Raw genomic sequence first — 21,247 nt, 5'->3', positions numbered from 1 at the left:
TAGAATTAGGGAAACCCATAACAGAGGAAATCAAGCAGGAATTTTCCCAAACAAATTAGCATGTGGAAGAAGGGCGATGTAAATAGTGCTGTCTTTGGCGGCCTGAATTTCCACTATGCTAGAGCACGCTTTACAGTGCAGCTAAGACATTAACAAGTGACGGTTTCATGAACCTGGGCTAGTGATTTACGAAGTTAGCTTGCTGATTTAATAGAGTGCTAGAAAGGATTGTTGTTATATCAAGTAAAAGAATCATAAAATGGTAATGAATGTTATGAAACTTCATGAATTTTTCATCCAAGGGCAGGCTGTTGGATTTTTCTTAAGGTTAAAGAGCACACAGAATATAAATCTGGCCAAGGATAGAAGCCACCTGAAGTTCATAGTTGGGGAGAATTGCTTCCTTATTGAGCAAAGGATATCCGTGGATATTTTTTTCTTTAGGCATGTGTCAGGACCTAGTTAGATGAATAGAAAGAAAAAGCCCCACTTCACTAGAGATCACTTTAAAAGGATCTCTAAAGACTCGTAGAAAGCCTTTAAGGCCATTTCTGCAGACTGGTTCTGTCTGAGGTTTTTCAGTGAAGTCAGCAAGTCCTTAATCAATGATTATAGTCAATCTTCTGTCTCAAAATGAGGACTCATTCAAATTGGTATAATGAAAATGAACCATGAGAGCAGTCTCTAGTTAGGATGATAAGAGATCTCACATGAATATTAATTAATAACAATAGTAATATAGTAATATAATATCTGTCATTTATTTAAAATTTGCAAGGCATTTTTCATGCAATATTTCATCTAATCCTCACAATAACTGTGTGAGCTAAGTACTACAGTAATTATTATCCCCATTTTATAGATAAGGAAACAGAGATGCAGAAAGGTTACATGATTTGACTAAAATTATAGTCTCTGCTTCTCCACCTAGAATCTTTTCACTGCACTGTAGGAATTGTTTAGTAGGATTGTTTTTGAGTAGTAAAGCCCCATTATGAGGTGGATATTATATAACCCTATCAAGCTATTAACATCCCATTTATCTCCAGGCAGATTTATCTCTAAAAAACAAATCATTCATCTCTAGTAGACAAATGAAATATCTTAAGGTTAGATTGAAATTTATTACTAATTTAGACAGAAAGCTTTTCAAACAGGAGCTTACAACTATTTATTTCTTCTGTAATAATAATTGAAACCTATGGGAAGAAGGAGGTAATGAAGAAGGTTTGCTGGGATGCTCTTCTTTCGGCCACTCACCAAGAGGGACAGGAAAGGGTTTCGTAAGAGTTGGATCATGCAGATATCTTTTGCTCCCTGTATTCATCTAGAGTTGACTTTGCCAAAAAAGTCCAACTCTCTGGTATAGCCAAATCACTGTTCTCTCATGAAGAAAGAGTTAAGATGAACATGAGGAAAGTTGTACATGGAAAATCTGTAGGCTTCTTGGACCCTCAGGTCCAAGGGACTGGAGAAGCTAAAAAAAATGAGGGCTGAATGGGGAAAAAAAAAGATTCCTGTGGTCAAGGAAATTCATGGCTAATAAGGTTATAGGGCAGACCAGGATATGAAATGTAAGTATAGATGTCTGTTTGTGTGTGTGTATGCATGTATGTGAGAGAAGGAAATCAAGCTCTCATTCATATTGACTCTACTATGGAAGATATAAGGAATGCCAATTCTTTTTAAGTTTTTCATAACATTGTTTTTTAACTTTTTAAATTTATTTTATTTTATTTTATTTTTTAGTTTTTTTCATTCAGGCTCTCCCTCCCTCCCCACATGATAGAAGGCATCATCCAGCAAAATATGTATATTATGTCGTTCATATTTCACTTCTCAATTCATTAGCCAGAGGTGAATTTTTACAAGTTATTCCTCAAATATATATCAATGTATAATGTTCTCTTGGATCTACTTATTTCACTTCATAATCATATGTATTTCTTTCCAAGATTTTCTTTTAACTAGTCTGTTCATTATTTCTTATAGCACAGGCAATGTCAATTTTTAAGAATATAGAACCATATATTTAAAGCCAGAAGGAATCTAAGAGATCATTTTATTCAATACCCCCATTTTATATATAAGGAACTAAGTTGAGACAAGTACTATTTTGTCCAAAGTTTCCCACTAGTATATAGCACACATAGACAGGTGACCCAGCATAATAATAAAGTGCTGAAATTGGAGTTAGGAAGTGTCTGAGTTCAAATCTAGCCTCATACATTTAATAGTTGTGATACCCTAGGCAAGTCACTTAACCTCTACCTCAGTTTCTTCAACTGTAAAAGGGAGATATTAATAAGACCCACATACCAGAGTTATTGTAACAGCCAAATAAGATATTTGTAAAAATGCTTAGCCCAGGGCTGAGCACATAGTATATGCTTAATGATTGCTTTATTCTTTCTTTCTTATTAAGCAAGTAGGAATCAAACTTGAGTTCTCTGATTCCTTTTTGTTTTTGTTCCTTTACATATTTTAATTTTTTCAAAATACACACAAGATATATTATAATTTTTAGTTCAAATTTCTCTTTCTAACTCCTTCCCCTCATGCTTTATTGAGAAGGAAAACAATTTGATATAGGTGATACATATGTAGTGATGCAAAACTTGCCAATATTTTTTTCCAATTTCATTCCAATATTCGTCAGGTTGTGAAAGAAAACATAGACTGAAAAGAAAAGAAAACAAAAGTTATTTTATTTAATTTGATCTGCATTCAGACTCAATCATTTCTCCCTCTAGAAGTAGATAACATTTTTTATCATGAGCCCTTCATAATTTTCTTAGATCATTGTATCACCAAGAATAGCTAAGCCGCTCCCAATTCATCATTATAATATTGCTGTTACGATGTACAGTGGTTTCCTGGTTCTGCTCACTCATTTTGCATCAGTTCATGTAAATCAGTTATAGTTTTTCTGAAAGCATCCCTCTCATCATTTCTTAATATTCCATCCATTCCTCAAAAGCAGGGACATAAAGAAAATTCTTTGTGCATCCTAAAATGTAGTGTATATATATGTATATATTACTTTAAATAACAGTGAATTGTTAATATTATCTACTATACTCAAGCATCTTCATCCTTATCTAGAAAAAGATATGCTTTTATTAAAATAAAATGTATGTATAAATAATAATAAAAACAACTATAAATGAACAAAATATTCTTGAAGAAAAAATAGTGTTCCTTACCTACTATCAAATTCAATCTTTCTTCATTAAATTTAAATTCTTTTATTTAACATATTTAACATTCATTTGATAATCAATCAATAAATATCTACTATATTTCAGGTACTATGCTAAATGCTCTTGATACAAAAAGAGTCAAAAGGCAGTCCTTTTTCTCAAGGATATTACAGTCTAATACAGAAGACAACATACAAACAACTAAATACAAAGTAGATTATCTGCAGTATAAATAGGAAATTATTAATAAAAGAAAGAGAGTAGAATTAAGAGGTGTTCAGGAAGGATTCCAATGAAAGATGGAGTTTTAGTTGGGACTTAAAGGAAGCATCTACTAAATACAATATATTGTGGTAGACTATCAGGGGAAACATACAAAGATGTAAAGATACAGATAATAAAAAGATATGGTCTGCACTCTTAAGGAGCTTTCAATATGGTGAGGATCAATAAAATATATGTAATTAAATTTAATACAAAAAAATCTGATGCTGAACTTTGTCAGAACTTTTTGATCCACTCCTGTAATTTCCTCAGTGTAGCTAATTTCCAACGTGGTATGAGGACTGGTACTACCTCCATCATTTATAGACTTAGAAAATTGCTTTCGGCAGTAAACGGTAAAATGACTTGACTGTGAGGATGCAATTTGGATGTGTCAGAGCTGGGATTTGAACCCAGGTCTTTCTGACTCCAAGACTACCTCCCTATCCTCTTTAGCACAATGCCACAAGGAATTTAATGTTTAAAAATGGAAGTAACTTCCATTTGGTCTGCTGCAAAACAAAAATTCTTTGTTGTCACTGACTTGCTCGTTGATAATTAATAAATAAGCTATGATTATATTCTTATTGTGGTGATGTATACAGTAAATGTATTGACCACATAGCCTCACTTATAATAGGGATAAATAATTTACAGTTTCTCCCTCACATAAATTAGACCACATTACCGTTCACTTACCCTGTACTAAACTGAGTTATAATGGTATTACCTACTTGATGCCACACCGTTTTTCAAAAATGGAAATCTTGTTCTTAATTTCCAGGGGAAAATATCCTCTGTTGGTTTACGCCATACAACACTGCATGATAATAAACGGTGCCTGGGCATCGGAAATCATTTGTTCAGCTCTCTGTCCTGTCCCAGGCTAAAGAACAACGAAGGAAAGGGGAAAGATGACAAAAGGTTTCCAGCAGCAAAGGATTTATAGTCAGGATCAGTTTTTATATGTTTTCATTCATTTTGAATGAATACAAAGAATAATCTTGCAGCTAATACAAATGCAGCAAACTGGGCCATTACATTGACAGCGTGATCTATCCCACTTCACACTACTTTATAAGCAGAATGTATCATTCTTTGGAGCTCTCTTCTGGTTAAATAATTGTAAGAAATATATCTCTTGCCATTACTTTTATTGATAAAACACAGCATGCCGTCCTAATTCATCCTTCCGCTACTATATTTTATCATCATCTACACTGTGATTGGGATTCTGATCACCCAGGATTCTGCCCCCAGATTGAAAGCCTCTATCTCCTCATCTGTTATTCCTCATGAAGCAAAGCTCTGGGGTACTATCTGTTTTCTCACAAAGTCTTTGGTTCAGACACTCACCAAAGCCTGAGACCCCGGCGGACTATACCTGAGCCCACTTTTGGAAACACCCAAGGTTTTGCTATGTCTGTCTAATCTTTTAGCTACGGGACTGTCTTATAGTCATATTTATATAGTCATAGTTATATAATAGGTAAATAGCTATTTCACATTTTCAGTTGTGGTCTGTGGGTTTTGTGAAATCATCTTAATGTTATATTGATTTTTTTAAGCTAGTCCTCACTAGGTAGAAAATTTAAGAGATTGGACATTTCAGCTATGTATTTAAAGGTTTGTCTTTTCTTATTTTTTTCCCAACTGACTGTTCATATCTCATTTAAATCTTAGAAAGAGGAGGGCTTTCTTAGTTTCTCTCTAGGGATTTTTACTGAGATTTTCTACTTCTAATAATAAACCATAATTTACCTTTTCTACCTTGGAACTGACATCTGTTTCTTGAGTACTTAAATTTCATTTTGGAATTTGACAGCTGAAAGTTGGTCATGCAACTCTTTCAGAAAACTGAGAAAAAAGCCAGGTGAGAATTAAAAACAGAAGGTGATTTTTCTTTCAGCATACATCAAATGAGATGTAGTAGTAGTAGTAGTAGTAGTAGTAGTAGTAGTAGTAGTAGTAGTAGTAGTAGTAAGAGAAGAAATAGTAGTGGTGATAGCAGCAGTAGCAGTAGTAAGTAATGGTGGTGGTTGTGGTGGTGAAGATGATTATAGTATTGTGTGTTAAGGGATATAAAGAAAAAGCACAAATAATCCTTCCCCTCAAGGAGCTTGTGATCTAACAAGGGAGACAGTATATATATATAAATCCATTCATACAAATTGAATACAGAATAAATGGAAAGCAGCCTTAGACGGTGAAGGCTCAAACAGCTAGAGGGACCAGGAAAGGCCTCCTGAAATAAATAGAATGAATGAAAACTCAATGAAAATCCAGGAGCCCAGAAGGCATAAATTAGATGGGAAATCTTTCCAAACAGAAGAGACAGGCAATACAAAGGCAGAGAAATAAGAGATGCAGTATTATCTGGGAGAAATAGCAAGGAAGTCAATATGGATGTGTCAGTGAGTAGCAGTGAATAATGTGTTTAAAAAATACTGGAAGGGAAAGGTCCTGTCTGAGAAGAGCTTTAAATGCCAGTTTATATTTAATTCTAAAGGTAATGAAGAGCTATTGGAATTCATTGAGTTGGGGAGCATCATTGGCACAGTAATGTTTTAAGGAAATGACTTTGACAACTGTGTGGAGTAGGTTTGAGAGTAGGAAGCACGAATCTGCTGAGAAGAGTTTTGGAATGGTTGAGGCAAGAGGCAATAAGCTCTTGAACCACAATTGCAGCTTTGTTGATGGAGAAAAGGAAACACATGAGTTCTGTAGAGAAAGAAATTCTAAAATAAGATAACTGAATAGATATGTGGGGTCAGGAAGAAAGAATGGTTGAGGATAAAAACCAACATTATAAACTTGGATAACTAGAAGTATGGTGGTACCCTGGACAGTGATAGGGAAAATTGTGAAAGAGGCAAGTTATAGAGAGGATGAAAATAATGTGTCCTGGTTCTGTACATGTTGAGTTTGACATGCCTATAAAACATTTCTTGGTGAAATATAGGAAGCTAGTGATGTGGAACCAGAACTCAGGAAAGAGACAAGAATTCAGAGTAGAAAAATAGATCTCTGAATCATCTGCCTAGAGATGATAATTGAAGCTATTTGTTGATCAAGTTACAATTGCCCAGGGAGGTAGATATTATCATCATAGTCATTTTACAGATGATACTTGACCTGATGATACTCGCTCTGAAGCAGGATTTGAACCTAGATTTTCCTGACTCCAACTCCAAAGTTTGATCCACTCTAACAGTGATGGAGAACCTTTTAGAGACAAAGTGCCAGGTCCTGCCCTCACCACATACCCCAAACCATGTGTTGCTCCCTTTCCCCCCACCAAGTGCTGGGTGAACCCTGCCCCCCCCTTACTCCAGAAAGGGGAGAGGGAAAGCATTCCCATTGGACTGCTGGGTAAAGGGGAGGGTGAAATGAGAAATGAAGGAATGTCCTCAGTAAGGGTAGAGAGGGGGAGGGGAGTGGCCTGAGGGCTCTTCTCCCCTTCATATCTGCTGCCTGTGACCTGTCCACCTTAACCACTCCATTAGGCTACTGGGCAGAGGAATGGGGAATGGGAAAAATTGTCCTCAGGCAAGGAGGAGAGCGGGAGGGAAACAGCTCCTCCAGAGTCCCTCTGCCTTTCTAATAATGAACTGGGGTGGGGGGAGGGAGGGCAGCCACATGCCCACAGAGAGCTCTCTGCATGCCATCTTTGGCACCTGTGCCATAGGTTCTCCATCACTGCACTAAAACATGCTGCCTCTATCAAGTATTTAGCAATATAACATTTTAATCATCTTATTGCATTTTGATCAGATCAATCAAAAAGTCATGAATTTTTTTTTTGCTAGGTCATTCTATATCCATCTTTTTAAATCTTTTTTCTTTAATGCTCATATCAAAGAATAATTGCAACCAGATTTAAAGATTCAGGGGACAGCTAGTTGACTCAGTGGATTGAGAGCCAGGTCCAGAAATGGGAGGTCCTGGGTTCAAATCTGGCCTAAGACCTGGGCAAGTCCCTTAACACCCATTGCCTAGCCCTTAGCCTTGGAAGCAATGCTCAGTATTGACTCTAAGGCAGAGAGTAAGGGTTTAAGAATTCAGATTCAATATTTACATGCACATATATGCATATAATTGTGTTAAACAAAAATATATATACATATATAATATGTACACACATCCTTTCTTTTGTTGTTCCACTTTTTATCTCTTCAAGATTTTCCTTCTTTTTTCACATATTTCCCTGATATGACTTTTTGAAATGAGTCAAAAAATGAAAACCAAAAGCCAGTGGATTCGATGTTTACAAACACAACCTGTTCAATCCCGTCAAACCTGATCAATCACCCAGCTGAGCATCCAGGCACTCTACCACATACAGCTGGGCATGAAGCTCCCTTGAGGCCAGTTTCCATGTGAATTAGCCTTGTTCATTCAGATTACTTGCAGTTTCTGATTACCCACATCAATATTCCCCTTTTGTGGCCATGGATAATTGAGAGATGGCTGTAGATCAAAATAACATTTAATCACCATTGGTAATTGTTTATCATTTTAAATCAGTCAAAATGAAAACCCAAACAGTCCTCTGAAATTGCCAGGGCTTTTGCCTAGCTATTGATATTTTATTCATAATAATAAGTATTAACTAAGATTTTTGTAATGGTCTAAATTTTTCAAAGCAATTTATTACCTCAGTTTTATCCCCACAAAAAAACCATGAGGTGTTTTATTATTACTATCCCCATTTTATAGATGAGGAAAATTGATTTAAATAACCTGCCCAAGGTCACATAGCTGATAAGTATCCTAAGTTAGTTTTCCTGATTCCAAGTTCAGCATTCTATCTACTAGACTAAGCAGCCACAAGACCAACTTGTTCATTTTCATGCACAATATTTTCATAAGAAGTTTGCAAAAGAATATGACCAAGTGAAACTCATAAAAAACTTGGAACGTAAGTTAGACCCTGGCAGGTCTACATTTCGCAGTACTGTATGTTCTAAGGTAGACAAAATCCCAGCCAATCAAGATTTATTTTCCCTAGAGGCTTGTGATGATGGAACTGAGTGACTTTGTCATGAGTACAAGTTGGTACACACAGCAGGCAGAGGAGATTTCACCATAAGGAGCAAGAGACTGCTGGGAAGAAGAAGTGCCAAATGAAAGATACATCCATTATGGTGCCTAAGATGGGGGAGGGGAGGGAGGAGGGGAAGGGACACTAGCCTACACAGCAAGTTTGCAAGCTGCCAAAGATTAATCCAAAAGAAATGAAAAAGAGAGGACTTTTTGCCACAACTGATATTGCAGTTTTCTAATTGCCAAGAAAAAAAACCTGAAAGCATGGCTAAATCTTCCTCATCATATCCTATACCCATGAGCCATTTTCCTCATCCTAATATATGTGTTTTTAAGGATTGTGCTCCCAGATTTCCTTCCTATTTGCTTGAGGGAAAGAACCTAATGCCCTGGATAGATGAAGAGAAGATTGGATATATTCTCTATTCTTTTATTTTTAAATGTTTACTTTCTAAATATTTATTTCCTATATCTTGTCTGCAAAGACTGAATTTAGATGATCATGGAATTTCTGAGTATCTGGGTAGGAGGCTTGAGCCAAACTGAGGTACAGTAATCATCTAGATTTTCTTACATTGAAATAAGCAGTTCATAGGAATTTTATTTTATTTTTTAAATCAATTATTTATTTATTTAGAATATTTTTCCATGGTTACATGGCTCATGTTCCATAGCAGGCAAGCAATTCCACTAGGTTATACATGTATCATTGTTCACAGGAATTTTAGAAGAGTAAATGGATTTTAAGTATAAGGAAAGATAAATAACTAAATTCTCAGAGAAGAGGGAAAGAAGGGACATGATGAAAAGGAAGAAAAACTATTTGGGGAAATATTTCATAATAATTCTCTCATCTGCATGCATGGTTGTAAGGATGACCCAGAATTCACATTTCAAAAAATATAATCTCTCTGGGGGTAGGGGTAACAAATAGATGGGAATATTCACATCATACTCTTTCAAGGGGTAGAAAAATTGAGAATTTCTTTTCCCAATTGTGGCTCCAGCAAGTTTTCTTTCCTCAGGAAAGTGAGAAAAGAGAAATACTATTTGGAAACTTTAAAAACTATCATTATAAAGCTTGCAATTTATAAAATTAATCTTATAGCTTATTGCAGGAATATAAAACCATATGGAACTATATTTGCTTTCAGCATATCTAGCTGCAGAAAATAAATTTTTAGCATAGTCCATGAACACAAGGAATCATACTTTCCCATTAATTTACTGATATGTTCATACTGAATTGGGAGAAGGAAATGTTTTAATTAGTTCAGTGCTAAATTTCATTTACTGTAGCCAATAAAGAAACACTTGGGTTTTTGCATTTTAATTCCTTTCCCCAATCTCAGTTCTGTAGATACTTAGAATACTTAGAATATAATATGTGATATCATAGTGAAAATATTTTACATACTTCCATTATTAATATTGTCTGAACATCTATCTGTCCCACAAAGCCTTTCTAAATCACTGTCATTGAAAAAGCAGAAGTTGATCTTCCTTTAATACCAAAAATCATATCACACAGTTTTCTCTTTATTCTTCACCACACAAGATATCCTCTCAGTTGTATAGTATCTGGAGGCACCTAGATGGCACAATAAGTGAAGTGCTGGATCTGGAGTTAGAAAGACCTAAGTTCAATTCTAACCTCTATTACTTAGTAGTTGCATGGCCTTGGGCAAGCCACTTAACCACTGTCTGACTCAGTTTCCTCATCTGTAAAGTGGGAATGAGAATATTATCTACCTCCCAGAATTGGGAGGACAAAATGAAATATTTGAAAAATATTTTGCAAACATTAAATATATGTATGTATACCATTGCTACTTGTTTATGTGGAGATAAATAAGTCCATTAAATAGTGGGATCCTATAAGTTAGAACTTTTAGAAAACTTTGAAGCCATCTAGTGACCAAGAAGTCACACTCTTATCACAGGTGAAACTGAGACTCATAAAAAGGAAGTGACCTGCCAAAGGTTATATGGATACCAAGTAATAGATGCAATTCCAGTTTTTCAGACTTGAAAGCTCTCTTTCTGTTATATCTTGTTTATCAGCACATATTACATAATTTATACTGTAAGTGCTTAGATTTCGGCACAGACCAAATTTCTTTTCTGTTTCTTATAATTGTATTAGTACTACTTATTATTACTGCACTAAGTATAGAGTCTATATAGTAAGACTAACAGACCCTACTTAAATCAAACTTATTTGAAATAGGTAATTATTTAATGTTAAATGAAGATAAACTTACTACTTATTTTTATTTTTTAAGTAGCACCTGAAGAAAAGCAATATGTAAATAAATACATATGCATGCTCTTTTAGGGTATAAAGACAAATTAGCCTTACAATTTCAATAACACAGGAAGGTGCTGCTGAAGAAAATCCTCTACGCATGCCAAACTACAACTTAACACCTTAGAAAGTCACCTGGGACACCGAGAGGTTGAGTGTCTTGTCCATGGTCATAGTGTCATGTGTCAGAGGCAGTATGTGAACCCAGTTGTTCTTGGCCCTAAGGCTGGTTGTCTCTCCACTATATCTTTCTGTCTCTCATATATATGCACACACATATGTATATATACATAGATGTATATGCGTAATATATATAATAGTGTATCAAAAAATCTTAGTATGATTTTAAGCTTTTGAAGCTATTGAAACCTAAAACTACACTAAGACTTTTGGGATGCCCTTTTTTCATTTTTCCCCCTTTTCTTAAAAAATATTTATTCTGTCTTTATTTTCCAGATTACACAAATACTATTTTTAATAAACATTTTCTGACATTTTGTGAGTCATGTTCTCTCCCTCACTCTCCTCCCCTCTCTCCAAGATGGCAGGTAAGATAAGATAGGTTATACATGTGCTATCATGTAACATATTTTTCCATGTTTCTCATGTTGTGAAAGACATGTCACTTATACAAGAATAAAAAAGGAGCTAAAATGAAGAATGGAATGTTTCAATCTGCATTCAGACTTCATCAGTTTCATCTATGGTGATGGGTAGCCATTTTCATCTTGAGTCCCTTGGAGTGGTCCTGCATCCTTGCATTGCTGATAATATTTAAGTACTCAGAGTAGATCATGGGGAATTATTGCTGTTGCCATATACAACATTCTCCTGGTTCAGCTCATATCACTTTATATCACTTTATATAAGTCTTTCCAGAATTTTTTAGGATTTTCCTGTTTGTCATTTCTTATAGCATAATAGTATATTCTATTACATTTGTATAGGATCCCTTTATCTAATTTTAAGAGTATTACATATTATGTTATTTTTTATGTATTAAATGGAGAAAATATAAGTATGTATATAATCCCCTGCACAAAGATAGACTGCTTTGCATGAGGAATATGGGAATAATACAAGAAATTTCCAGTTCTATTCCTCTGAGGTATGTATATGTTCCCTTCCATCCTTGCAGCAATCATAGCCACCATGGAAAATTAAAGATTCAAATCTTCATTACCAGACTTGAGAATGTCTTGCCATATTTGAGCCAAAGAGTAAAAAAAAAATCATAGCTTAATTAATTTGCAGCAAAGAAACTCTCACTTGCTTATCAAATATGAAGTGTCTTAGGGGAAAGAAAACACCCAACATGCCTGAGTTATTAATTATCAGTTTACAGTTTAAGTCTTCACTTGGCAAAACAATTCACTTTTCAAAGATTGTTATAACAAGTCTTGGGCAGAGCTAGAGCAAACATTTGTGTTTGTGTTCAATCTGGCTATTTCCACATATGCTCACTGTGACTTTAGGAACAGAGCCATAGGGAGAAAGGAGTCCTGCAATCATTTGCATTATGCAGATAACATAGCAGTTCAGGTTGGTAGGCCAGCTGGGTCAGAAGGAATATCATTGCTAATATTTCTAGCTCGGGTTTTTAAATATCCTTATAGGTGACAAAGGTAATGATTTTTAGGGAAAAAACTAAAAAGATAGCTAAAATTTTAATTTTCATTACTACCAAATAATAATTCTAATTTGATGATTTGGAGTCCAAAAAAACCTCTCACACTCCATTTGAATGAGAGAAGGAATTCTAATCAGGTATTTTTCCATAAAAATTTCATCGTATCAAGAATTTCTAACAAATTACCAGAATGAGGGACAATGTGGACTGATCAACTTTAAAGACAATCACAATAGAAACCAAAGTTATTTAATTTAATTATTTCCAGTAGTTTTCCACTGTATTTTTTGCTTAAAACAGAATATCTTGCCCTTGTCTTTGAAAGTAGTGGTGCATGTGTCTGGGTGTCTGTATTTGGGGGGGAATGAGGTATCTGGCACATGTTCTAGATATCTCTCTCACATTTATGCCCTTGATTCCACTCAGATAGCCACCTACTTAATTCAGTTCCTCATCATGGCATGCCTAGACACTTGCAGCAACCGCCAAATTGTTCTTCCTGTCTCTATCCACACTCTTTCCCTATCTAATCCATCCTCCATATAGGTGCCAGAATAGCCTGGCTAAAACATAGATCTTATCACAATCTTCCCTACTCAAGATTCTTTAGTGGTTTACTATTGTCAGAATTTCAATCAATCAGACAAAAGGTATTTATTATTAATCACCTCCTGAATATCCTCCACACTTTTGTGTTGGGCATAATAGGACAGAAGTGAAACAGACCTTATTTTCAAATAACTTATATTCTATTGGGAGAAATAAAATGAACATCTATAAGTATATGCAAAACAATACAAAGTATGTACAAAGTAATTTCAATTTGCTTATATTTTGTTAATATCATGAAATAACACTTAGCAAAATAATTTTATACACGATGTGCAATCAAGTTTTTTTCTACTGTATAATTTTAAAGGTCTGCTTCAAAAAGCATTTTTTTCTTTTACTGTCATACTTGTAACTAGAGAAAAACTGCTTATTCTATCACTCTTCCTTGAACATTTCCTTTCAAAATGTACTTTTTTGTAACTAAATTAATTCATCACCTAAATAAATCTGTGGTATAATTCCAAGTTTTTTCTTCATTGTTAAAGTCCTCCAGCTTGAATTATCCCCTTAAGCATTCAAGTAAGCTCAGCAGGCATAGAGACACAGGGAAAATATTCTGAATGTTTGTAAATAGAGCACTACCTGAATGGCCTACATTTCAGTCATTTTAAAATGTGGTAATCTGGTCTAGAGGCCACAGGAGGAAGGATTAGCTAGTCTAAATAATGGATAAAAAAAAGAAGCTTGCAGCCTGCATATTAGACATGGATAGGAGGAAATTCTTGTGAAGAAAGAATGAACTTGGAAGGCTAAAGGAGAAAAGAACCTACCCCCAGGCATTTATCTAAGATAAAGCACTGAATTCTCAAGAATCTATAAACTTATAAATATATTTCTTATTTTATATCACATCCCTCCTGCAAATAATTCCCATAAGTGTGTAATAATAAGCCTTTAAAAAGCCCTAAGGAAGGTTTGACTCATATTTTCAGAGAGCAGGACAAAGAAAGGAAAAATGTTTCTATTCCATCATGCAGGTTAAACCAGGTGGCAAGGACTCCAGGAAATAGATGTGAGGTAAAAAACAGTGGATAAAACTGAAAAAGAGGGGACAAATAAACCAAGTCTCTGAAAAAAAGTGAAATGTGCAAGATCCTCCAATTCTCTTGCTATTATAATATACTGAACAAGAACAAGTGTTCACTGTAGTAAGATTCATTAATAGATCTAAGTACCATAAATCCAGTGCTCTCCCATGGCCCCATTCCTTACAAAATCCTAATTGTAGTATTTCAGAGATGGAAAGAAATCAGGAGATTCTCTACACACCTGAGAAGAAATATGCTCTAAAATAATCCCTTCAAGTAGATTTTTCCATTTTCCGTAAGACAACATCTAGTGATGGGGAACTGACTAATTCCAGAGTCAGCTAATTATACTTTGTACTGTTATAATTGAAAGAACACTTTTCCCCCTTACATCCAATTTGATTTGTCTCTCTTCACCTTACAATGTAAGTTATTCTATCCTTTGTGACTCATAAAAACAAATCAAATTCTCTTTCACCTGAGTCTTTCATAAACTTGAAAATAGGTATGTCTAACCAAAGTTCTCTCCAGTTTAGTCATCTTCAGTTCCTTCAATTAATACTAATACATAATTTCTGTGCTATTGATCCTACTTCATGCTTTTTATGTTGATATTCTTTCTTCTTGACATGTTCCACTTTTGACAATGTGCTTCCTAAATATGGTGTTCAGATTGAATATAATATATTACCAAGTCATTGTACAAAAGCACTATCAAACATCTTTGTTCTGTATACTGTGTTTCTATAGATGAAATCAGGTCACAATAATGTTTTTAAATATTCTTTCACAATTTTGATTTATACTAAAATCCATTTTAAAAGGTTCTGTTTCACATGATCCTTACCAGACCTCCAGTAGCCTATTCTGGTACAGTTCATTTTTTTAAACCCATGAGAGCTTTATATTTATTCCAATTACATTTCACCATTTTAGATCATGCCTAGTATTCAAATCTCTCAGAACATTTTTAACTTTTGATTATGCCATTCTATATGTTTTCTATCCCTCCCTGGTTCACACCATCCATAAATTTGATAAGCATTTCAATGCCATCATCTAAATCACTGAAAATAATATTGACATGGACCAAATAACATGATAGGACTAAGGACAGCTCCTTGGTATACTCAACTAAAGCCCTCCCTTCCAGAGGACATTGATGTATTTATTCTTTTAATCCAGTCATTAAACTAATTACAAACCACCTAACTATAATGTCAGATAACATATTTTTCCTCTTTTGTCCACTTAAATATGATAGGCAGCTTTGTCAAATATATTGTCAAAATCTAGGTATATGTCTATAAGTTTCCCCAGATGTCAAACTAATTGTTTTGTGATGGAAAAAATTACTTCAGTCTGGAAATACCTGTTCCTCATTCATAGTTTCTGACTAGATTTAAAATAAAGCAGTGGTTCGAATACTAGGATTGCAACTTAGTAAGCATATGACTTTAGGAAAGTCTCTTAAACTCACAGATTAAATAATTCCTCATTTGTGATATGAGAAATTTGGTCTAGATAACCTTTAAAGTAATTTTCAGCTATAAATCTATAATCCTCTGATAATGTTGTTTTTTCTACATATGTTATGAATTCTTTCTCATTTGTTTTTTTAAACCCTTACCGTCCATCTTGGAGTCAATACTGTGTATTGGCTCCAAGGCAGAAGAGTGGTAAGGGCTAGGCAATGGGGGTCAAGTGACTTGCCCAGGGTCACACAGTTAGGAAGTGTCTGAGGTCAAATTTGAACCTAGGACCTCCTGTCTCTAGGTCTGGCTCTCAATCCACTGAGCTACCCAGCTGCCCCCTCATTTATTTTATTTGTAGTACTGAATTCTACTATTTTTTCTCCCTTCCTCCCTCCCTTAATTAAATTAGTTAATGCATGTCAATTTGGCTAATCTATCTAAAAAAAGTTCCTTATTTTGTCAGCTCAATTATCTGTTTTCTACTTTATCTCTCCTTTGATTTTCACATTTTTGTGCTTGTTTGGGGGTGATTAATTTATTGATTTCATGCTTACTTCACTATATATTCAATTTTGTTAATATGTGTTCAGACAGATAAATTTTACTTTAAGGATTTTAGTTAAATTTTGATGTTATCTCTTTGTTATTGTCTTTAATGTTGCAATCATTTCTATTATTTGCTCTTTGATAGATTCATTAATATTCCTTTTATTGCTATGAGGTAGCTGACTAGGTAGATAGTAATTAACAGTTTTATTCCTCCTCATTTCCAATTCAACTTTAAACATTTTATTAGATTTGACAGATCCTAGACAAACCATATTCATATTATACCTTGTAAAGCATGCTACACACTGTAGTCCAGAAACCCATTCCTATATTTTAAGTGATGAGTCAGAAATTTATATCTCATCATCACATCATTTTTTCAATCTGGTGGTCATTTTTCAAATTTGCTTTTTTCCCTCTGAAGACCTTCTCTTCAATTTGCAACAATGAGAAAATGTCATCTGAGTTTCTGGGGTTTTTACTTTCCTTCCCAGGACTTTCAAAGTTTAAGTAATGCTTCCTAGATTACTTCTGGAAGTATCATTTATAATCATGTGATTCATCAGAAAAGGAAAATAGCCATACAGTTTGACACTAAGTCAAGAAACAAATACTTATTAGACACTTATTTTGTGTCAGACAATGTGCTATATGGTGGGGACACAAATACAAGCAAAAAAGAAAATAACTTCTTTTAAGGAGTTTACATTGTAATGGGGAAAGACAATACACAAAAATGGAATGGAAAATTCAGAAGAGCTGAGAGAAAAATACAACTTGGGTTCTGCTGCAAAATGGAAATTCTAGGAGTGCTTTACTCCCCATTAGTAGAAGAGGTCTATAAGAATAGAGCTAGCACCAGTTTTTCTTAGCTCATGCCGATTGTCAAAATTTCAGTGTGATCATTTGCAACTCATAAATCAACAATCTACATATATGAGCTTGATTTATTGTTATAGATTATCTAGATTTAAGAATGTGTTGGTAATACAGAATAAACTTTAAAATATATATGTATATATAATGACACCCTATTTATTTGATGTCATATTATCATTAGCTGTCATGTAGATTGAAAAATGTGTAAAAATATCTATGTTAATCTCATATGTCCTGAAGATATATATATATATATATGTATGTATGGGTATATAATGTGCATATATGTATATACATATATACTCATATACACAAATATATATGTAGGTATTTTCCCCCTGGAAATGTTGTTTATTAAAAATTCTCCAGCAAATATGCCTATATTGCTCTATAAACATTACTTTAGTTCAACTGCAAAACAAAAATATTAGAAGGCTTACATAATGAAATCTTCACCAGAAGGAAGAAGCCTCATTGCTGACTAATAATAATAATTAAAAATAACAATAATTGGCACTTACACAACACTTCAAGGTTTGCAAAGTGCTTCATTGCCATTATCTCATTTGAGTCTTAGAATATATCTAAGCAGAAGAATATACTGTCATGATTAGTTCAAAACATTTGAGGAAATTTTGAGGCGAAAAAGCAACTGAGGCATGGTAAAAAGTCTTGAGGGTCAAAAATAGCTAGTAAAGAAATTGAGGATTGTTTTCCTTAAATGAACATTCTGTAAAGAACTTACCAGTAAGAGAATGGGCTAAAGGACAAGTCAAGATGATAAGTCATGGTGTCTTCTGTTATACCTCAGGAAAACAGCATACTTCTCTATTGTTATCAAATTAGGTTACCAAATGTATTGTTAGGTTATTTATATTGGGTTAATTAATTAGGTGTTCATATTATTTTATTATACAGTTGCTTCTCTGACTTTCATAAAAGAACTGATTCCCATCAACACATATTTCATTTTCCTCTAACCCTTTCTTAATGATCTCTTACCCAAAGTTACCTGTGAATCCATATGGTAATTCCATGGTGGACAAACAACTACTGCCTCCTAAGTCCTCTCTTTAAAAAGAGTCCTAAGTATACATGTCAGACCTTTGGGAAGAGAAAGATTTTAAAACCAAGCAAGACTTAGAAAGAGTCACAAAATGCAAAATAAATAATTTGAAATACATCAAATTAAAAAGTTTTTGTACAAACAAAACCAATGTAACTAAAATCAGAAGAAAAGCAACAAATTGGGAAGCAATCTTCATAAAAACCTCTGACAAAGGTTTAATTACTCAAATTTACAAAGAGCTAAATCAATTGTACAAAAAATCAAGCCATTCTCCAATTGATAAATGGGCAAGGGACATGAACAGGCAGTTCTCAGCCAAAGAAATCAAAACTATTAATAAGAACATGAAAAAGTGCTCTACATCTCTTATAATCAGAGAGATGCAAATCAAAACAGCTCTGAGATATCACCTCATACCTAGCAGATTGGCTAACATGACAGCTATGGAAAGTAATGAATGCTGGAGGGGATGTGGCAAAGTAGGAACACTAATTCATTGCTGGTGGAGTTGTGAACTGATCCAACCATTCAGGAGGGCAATTTGGAACTATGCCCAAAGGGCGATAAAAGACTGTCTGCCCTTTGATCCAGCCATAGCACTGCTGGGTTTGTACCCCAAAGAGATAATAAGGAAAAAGACTTGTTCAAGAATATTCATAGCTACACTCTTTGTGGTGGTCAAAAATTGGAAAACGAGGGGATGTCCTTCAATTGGGGAATGGCTGAACAAATTGTTGTATATGTTGGTGATGGAATACTATTGTGCTCAAAGGAATAATAAAGTGGAGGAATTCCATGGAGTCTGGAACAACCTCCAGGAAGTGATGCAGAGCTAGAGGAGCAGAACCAGGAAATCATTATACACAGAGACTGATACACTGTGGTACAATCGAAGGTGATGGACTTCTCCATTAGTGTCAATGCAATGTCCCTGAGCAATCTGCAGGGATCTAAAAAACACTATCCACAAGCAGAGGATAAACTGTGAGAGTAAAAACACTGAGGAAAAGCAACTGCTTGACTACAGGGGTTGAGGGGATATGACTGAGGAGAGACTCTAAATGAACACTCTAGAGCAAATACCAACAACATGGAAATGGGTTCAAGTCAAGAACACATGTGATACCTAGTGAAATCATGCGCCGGCTATGGGAAAGGTTGGGGGGGAAGAAAATGATTTTTGTTTCCAATGAATAATGTTTGGAAATGACCAAATAAAATAATGTTTGAAAAAAATAAAAATAAAAATAAAAAAGAGTCCTATATTTGTTGCTTAGTTCCAAGTATTCTTATCTTACATTCTTTTGTCCTCCAACCTCCTACAGCAGGTCACAATTGCCCTCAAATCAAAAAAAATACATTTTTTGATTTGTTTTTTATTGCTGTTATTTTGGTCTGTTTTCTTTTTGTTTTCACATTAAGGGCTTTCCTTTAAAAAAAACTGAACACAGCATTCTCCCCAATATCCTGAAGAGCATCCTTCAAGCAATTTTATCCTCTTTCTCCAGGAAAGAGCCACCATATACTTAAGTATGGATTGATAGTTACCTGGCTATTGAAAAAAAAAAAAAAGAAACATTTATTTACTTCATAAATCAATAAGAAATTTCCAGTCTCTGTAAGGTTACTGAAAGCAAGATCCTCAATACTAGGACTTGAAGGAAATGTCTTTGAAAGAATACACCTAATCATTTCTGAAGCAAAGATAAGAAAAGTTGAGGTACCTGTCTACAGAACCAATTCTACTGGTGACTTCCCTTAACTCTTGCCTGTCAGGAAATGTTACAAATAATAGAACTTTAGGTAACATCTGGGGATTGTATGACATCATATATAGATTAAAATGTGTTAAAATATTTGAATCAAATTTCTATGTTATGAAGGCATGAATACGTCTAATGATTGCCTGCTTTATGCTTTGAGTCAGTGAAATAACCCTGTTCTATCCTCATGTCAAGCTTTTTTCTACATGGATTATTAAGAGAATTTAAATGTTTTTTACATGACTGCTTTACCAGCAAAGTTGTTTTGGTGAAAAAATTTGACTTATATTATAAACTGCAAGTAAAGTATTATACAAAGGATTAAAGACACATAAATATTTGTATATTATCTAAACACCCAAAGCTTAGAGCTGACTTACCTGAGAATTCACACCCTAAGATTTCCCCAATTCTATAGCCAATTCTAAAACCAGGAATCTCTCTCTCTAGTGTTTCTTGACTTTATTCTGCTCAAATGTCAAATTTTTTTCCAAAAATACACATATCATCCATAGACCTTTGGACATTAGCTTTTCATATATATCACAGGTGCTAATGGCTTTCATTTCAAAAATAATAATAGATCTGCAAATCTGGTACAAATATTCTCCTGAAATCGACTGAATTGCATTAAATATCAAATTTCATAAAATGATGCTAATTTAATGGTTACTTCACTCTTGTAGCTAAAGACATTATCTACATGTGAGCATACATTTTGCTATTTTTTCAGGTTAAGAAATAAAATATTTTCCCTGCCTATAATATTTTAGGGATAACTAGCTATCAAAATTTGTGGTATTAGGTTCAACTTTTCTTCCTGAAATTAAAAAAAAAACTTCCCAAGGAAGTAATAATAATAATTAATAAAATAATAATAAAAGCTATCACATATCTCTTTAAGACTCAGAAAACATTTTACAAATACTATTCCTCCATTTGATACTCACAATATCTCTGTGAGTAAGGTACTATTTTCATCCCCACTTTACAAATGAGGAAAATGAGAGAAAAGAGACTTGCCCAGTGTCACATAGCTAATAACCAGCTGAGGGCAGATAGGAACTCAAGTTGCCCTGACTCCAGATCCAACACTACTCACTTCAGCTCTTGGATGGTAATAAAACAACTTATTATATTGAGAGCTATTGCCTTCATAAATAAGCATTTAACAATTTCAGGAAAGTTAGTCCTTTAATGATGCTTAGAAAAATGAAAAAAAGGTACACATTTTTCCCAGTGGCTTATTTGAAATGCAATCCCAGGTTTAAGAAATACTTATTTAAAAAATACATGGCAGAAACATTTGGTTCTTCAAAAGCATATATGTACATATGTGAAGCTATTCACATATGCAGTCTTCCCCTGCTTGTGCAGCTGTGTTCAGAATTACCTAATTATACAGGGTTGACACAACTGTG

General features: G+C 34.3%; 1 long non-coding RNA gene across 4 annotated transcripts in view; it reads right to left on the bottom strand.

Annotated features, from left to right (window-relative positions):
* Positions 1-1,221: 1,221 nt before the first annotated feature.
* LOC103095848 (uncharacterized) overlaps positions 1,222-21,247 on the bottom strand; it is a 65,548-nt gene continuing 45,522 nt past the window's right edge. For 3 of the 4 annotated variants that reach the window (XR_008911252.1, XR_467706.2, XR_008911253.1), the window contains 5 exons: positions 18,007-18,098; positions 7,767-7,937; positions 5,229-5,324; positions 4,202-4,353; positions 1,222-2,679 (listed from right to left, as the gene is read on the bottom strand). This is a non-coding gene — a long non-coding RNA (uncharacterized LOC103095848). Of the gene's footprint in view, positions 2,680-4,197; positions 4,354-5,228; positions 5,325-7,766; positions 7,938-18,006; positions 18,099-21,247 lie in introns of all 4 variants that reach the window. The other variant, XR_467705.2, reaches the window with a different exon arrangement.

Source organism: Monodelphis domestica, chromosome 4 (assembly GCF_027887165.1).
Source record: "Monodelphis domestica isolate mMonDom1 chromosome 4, mMonDom1.pri, whole genome shotgun sequence".
Lineage (NCBI taxonomy): Eukaryota > Metazoa > Chordata > Mammalia > Didelphimorphia > Didelphidae > Monodelphis > Monodelphis domestica.
This window is presented reverse-complemented; position numbering and strand designations above follow the sequence as displayed.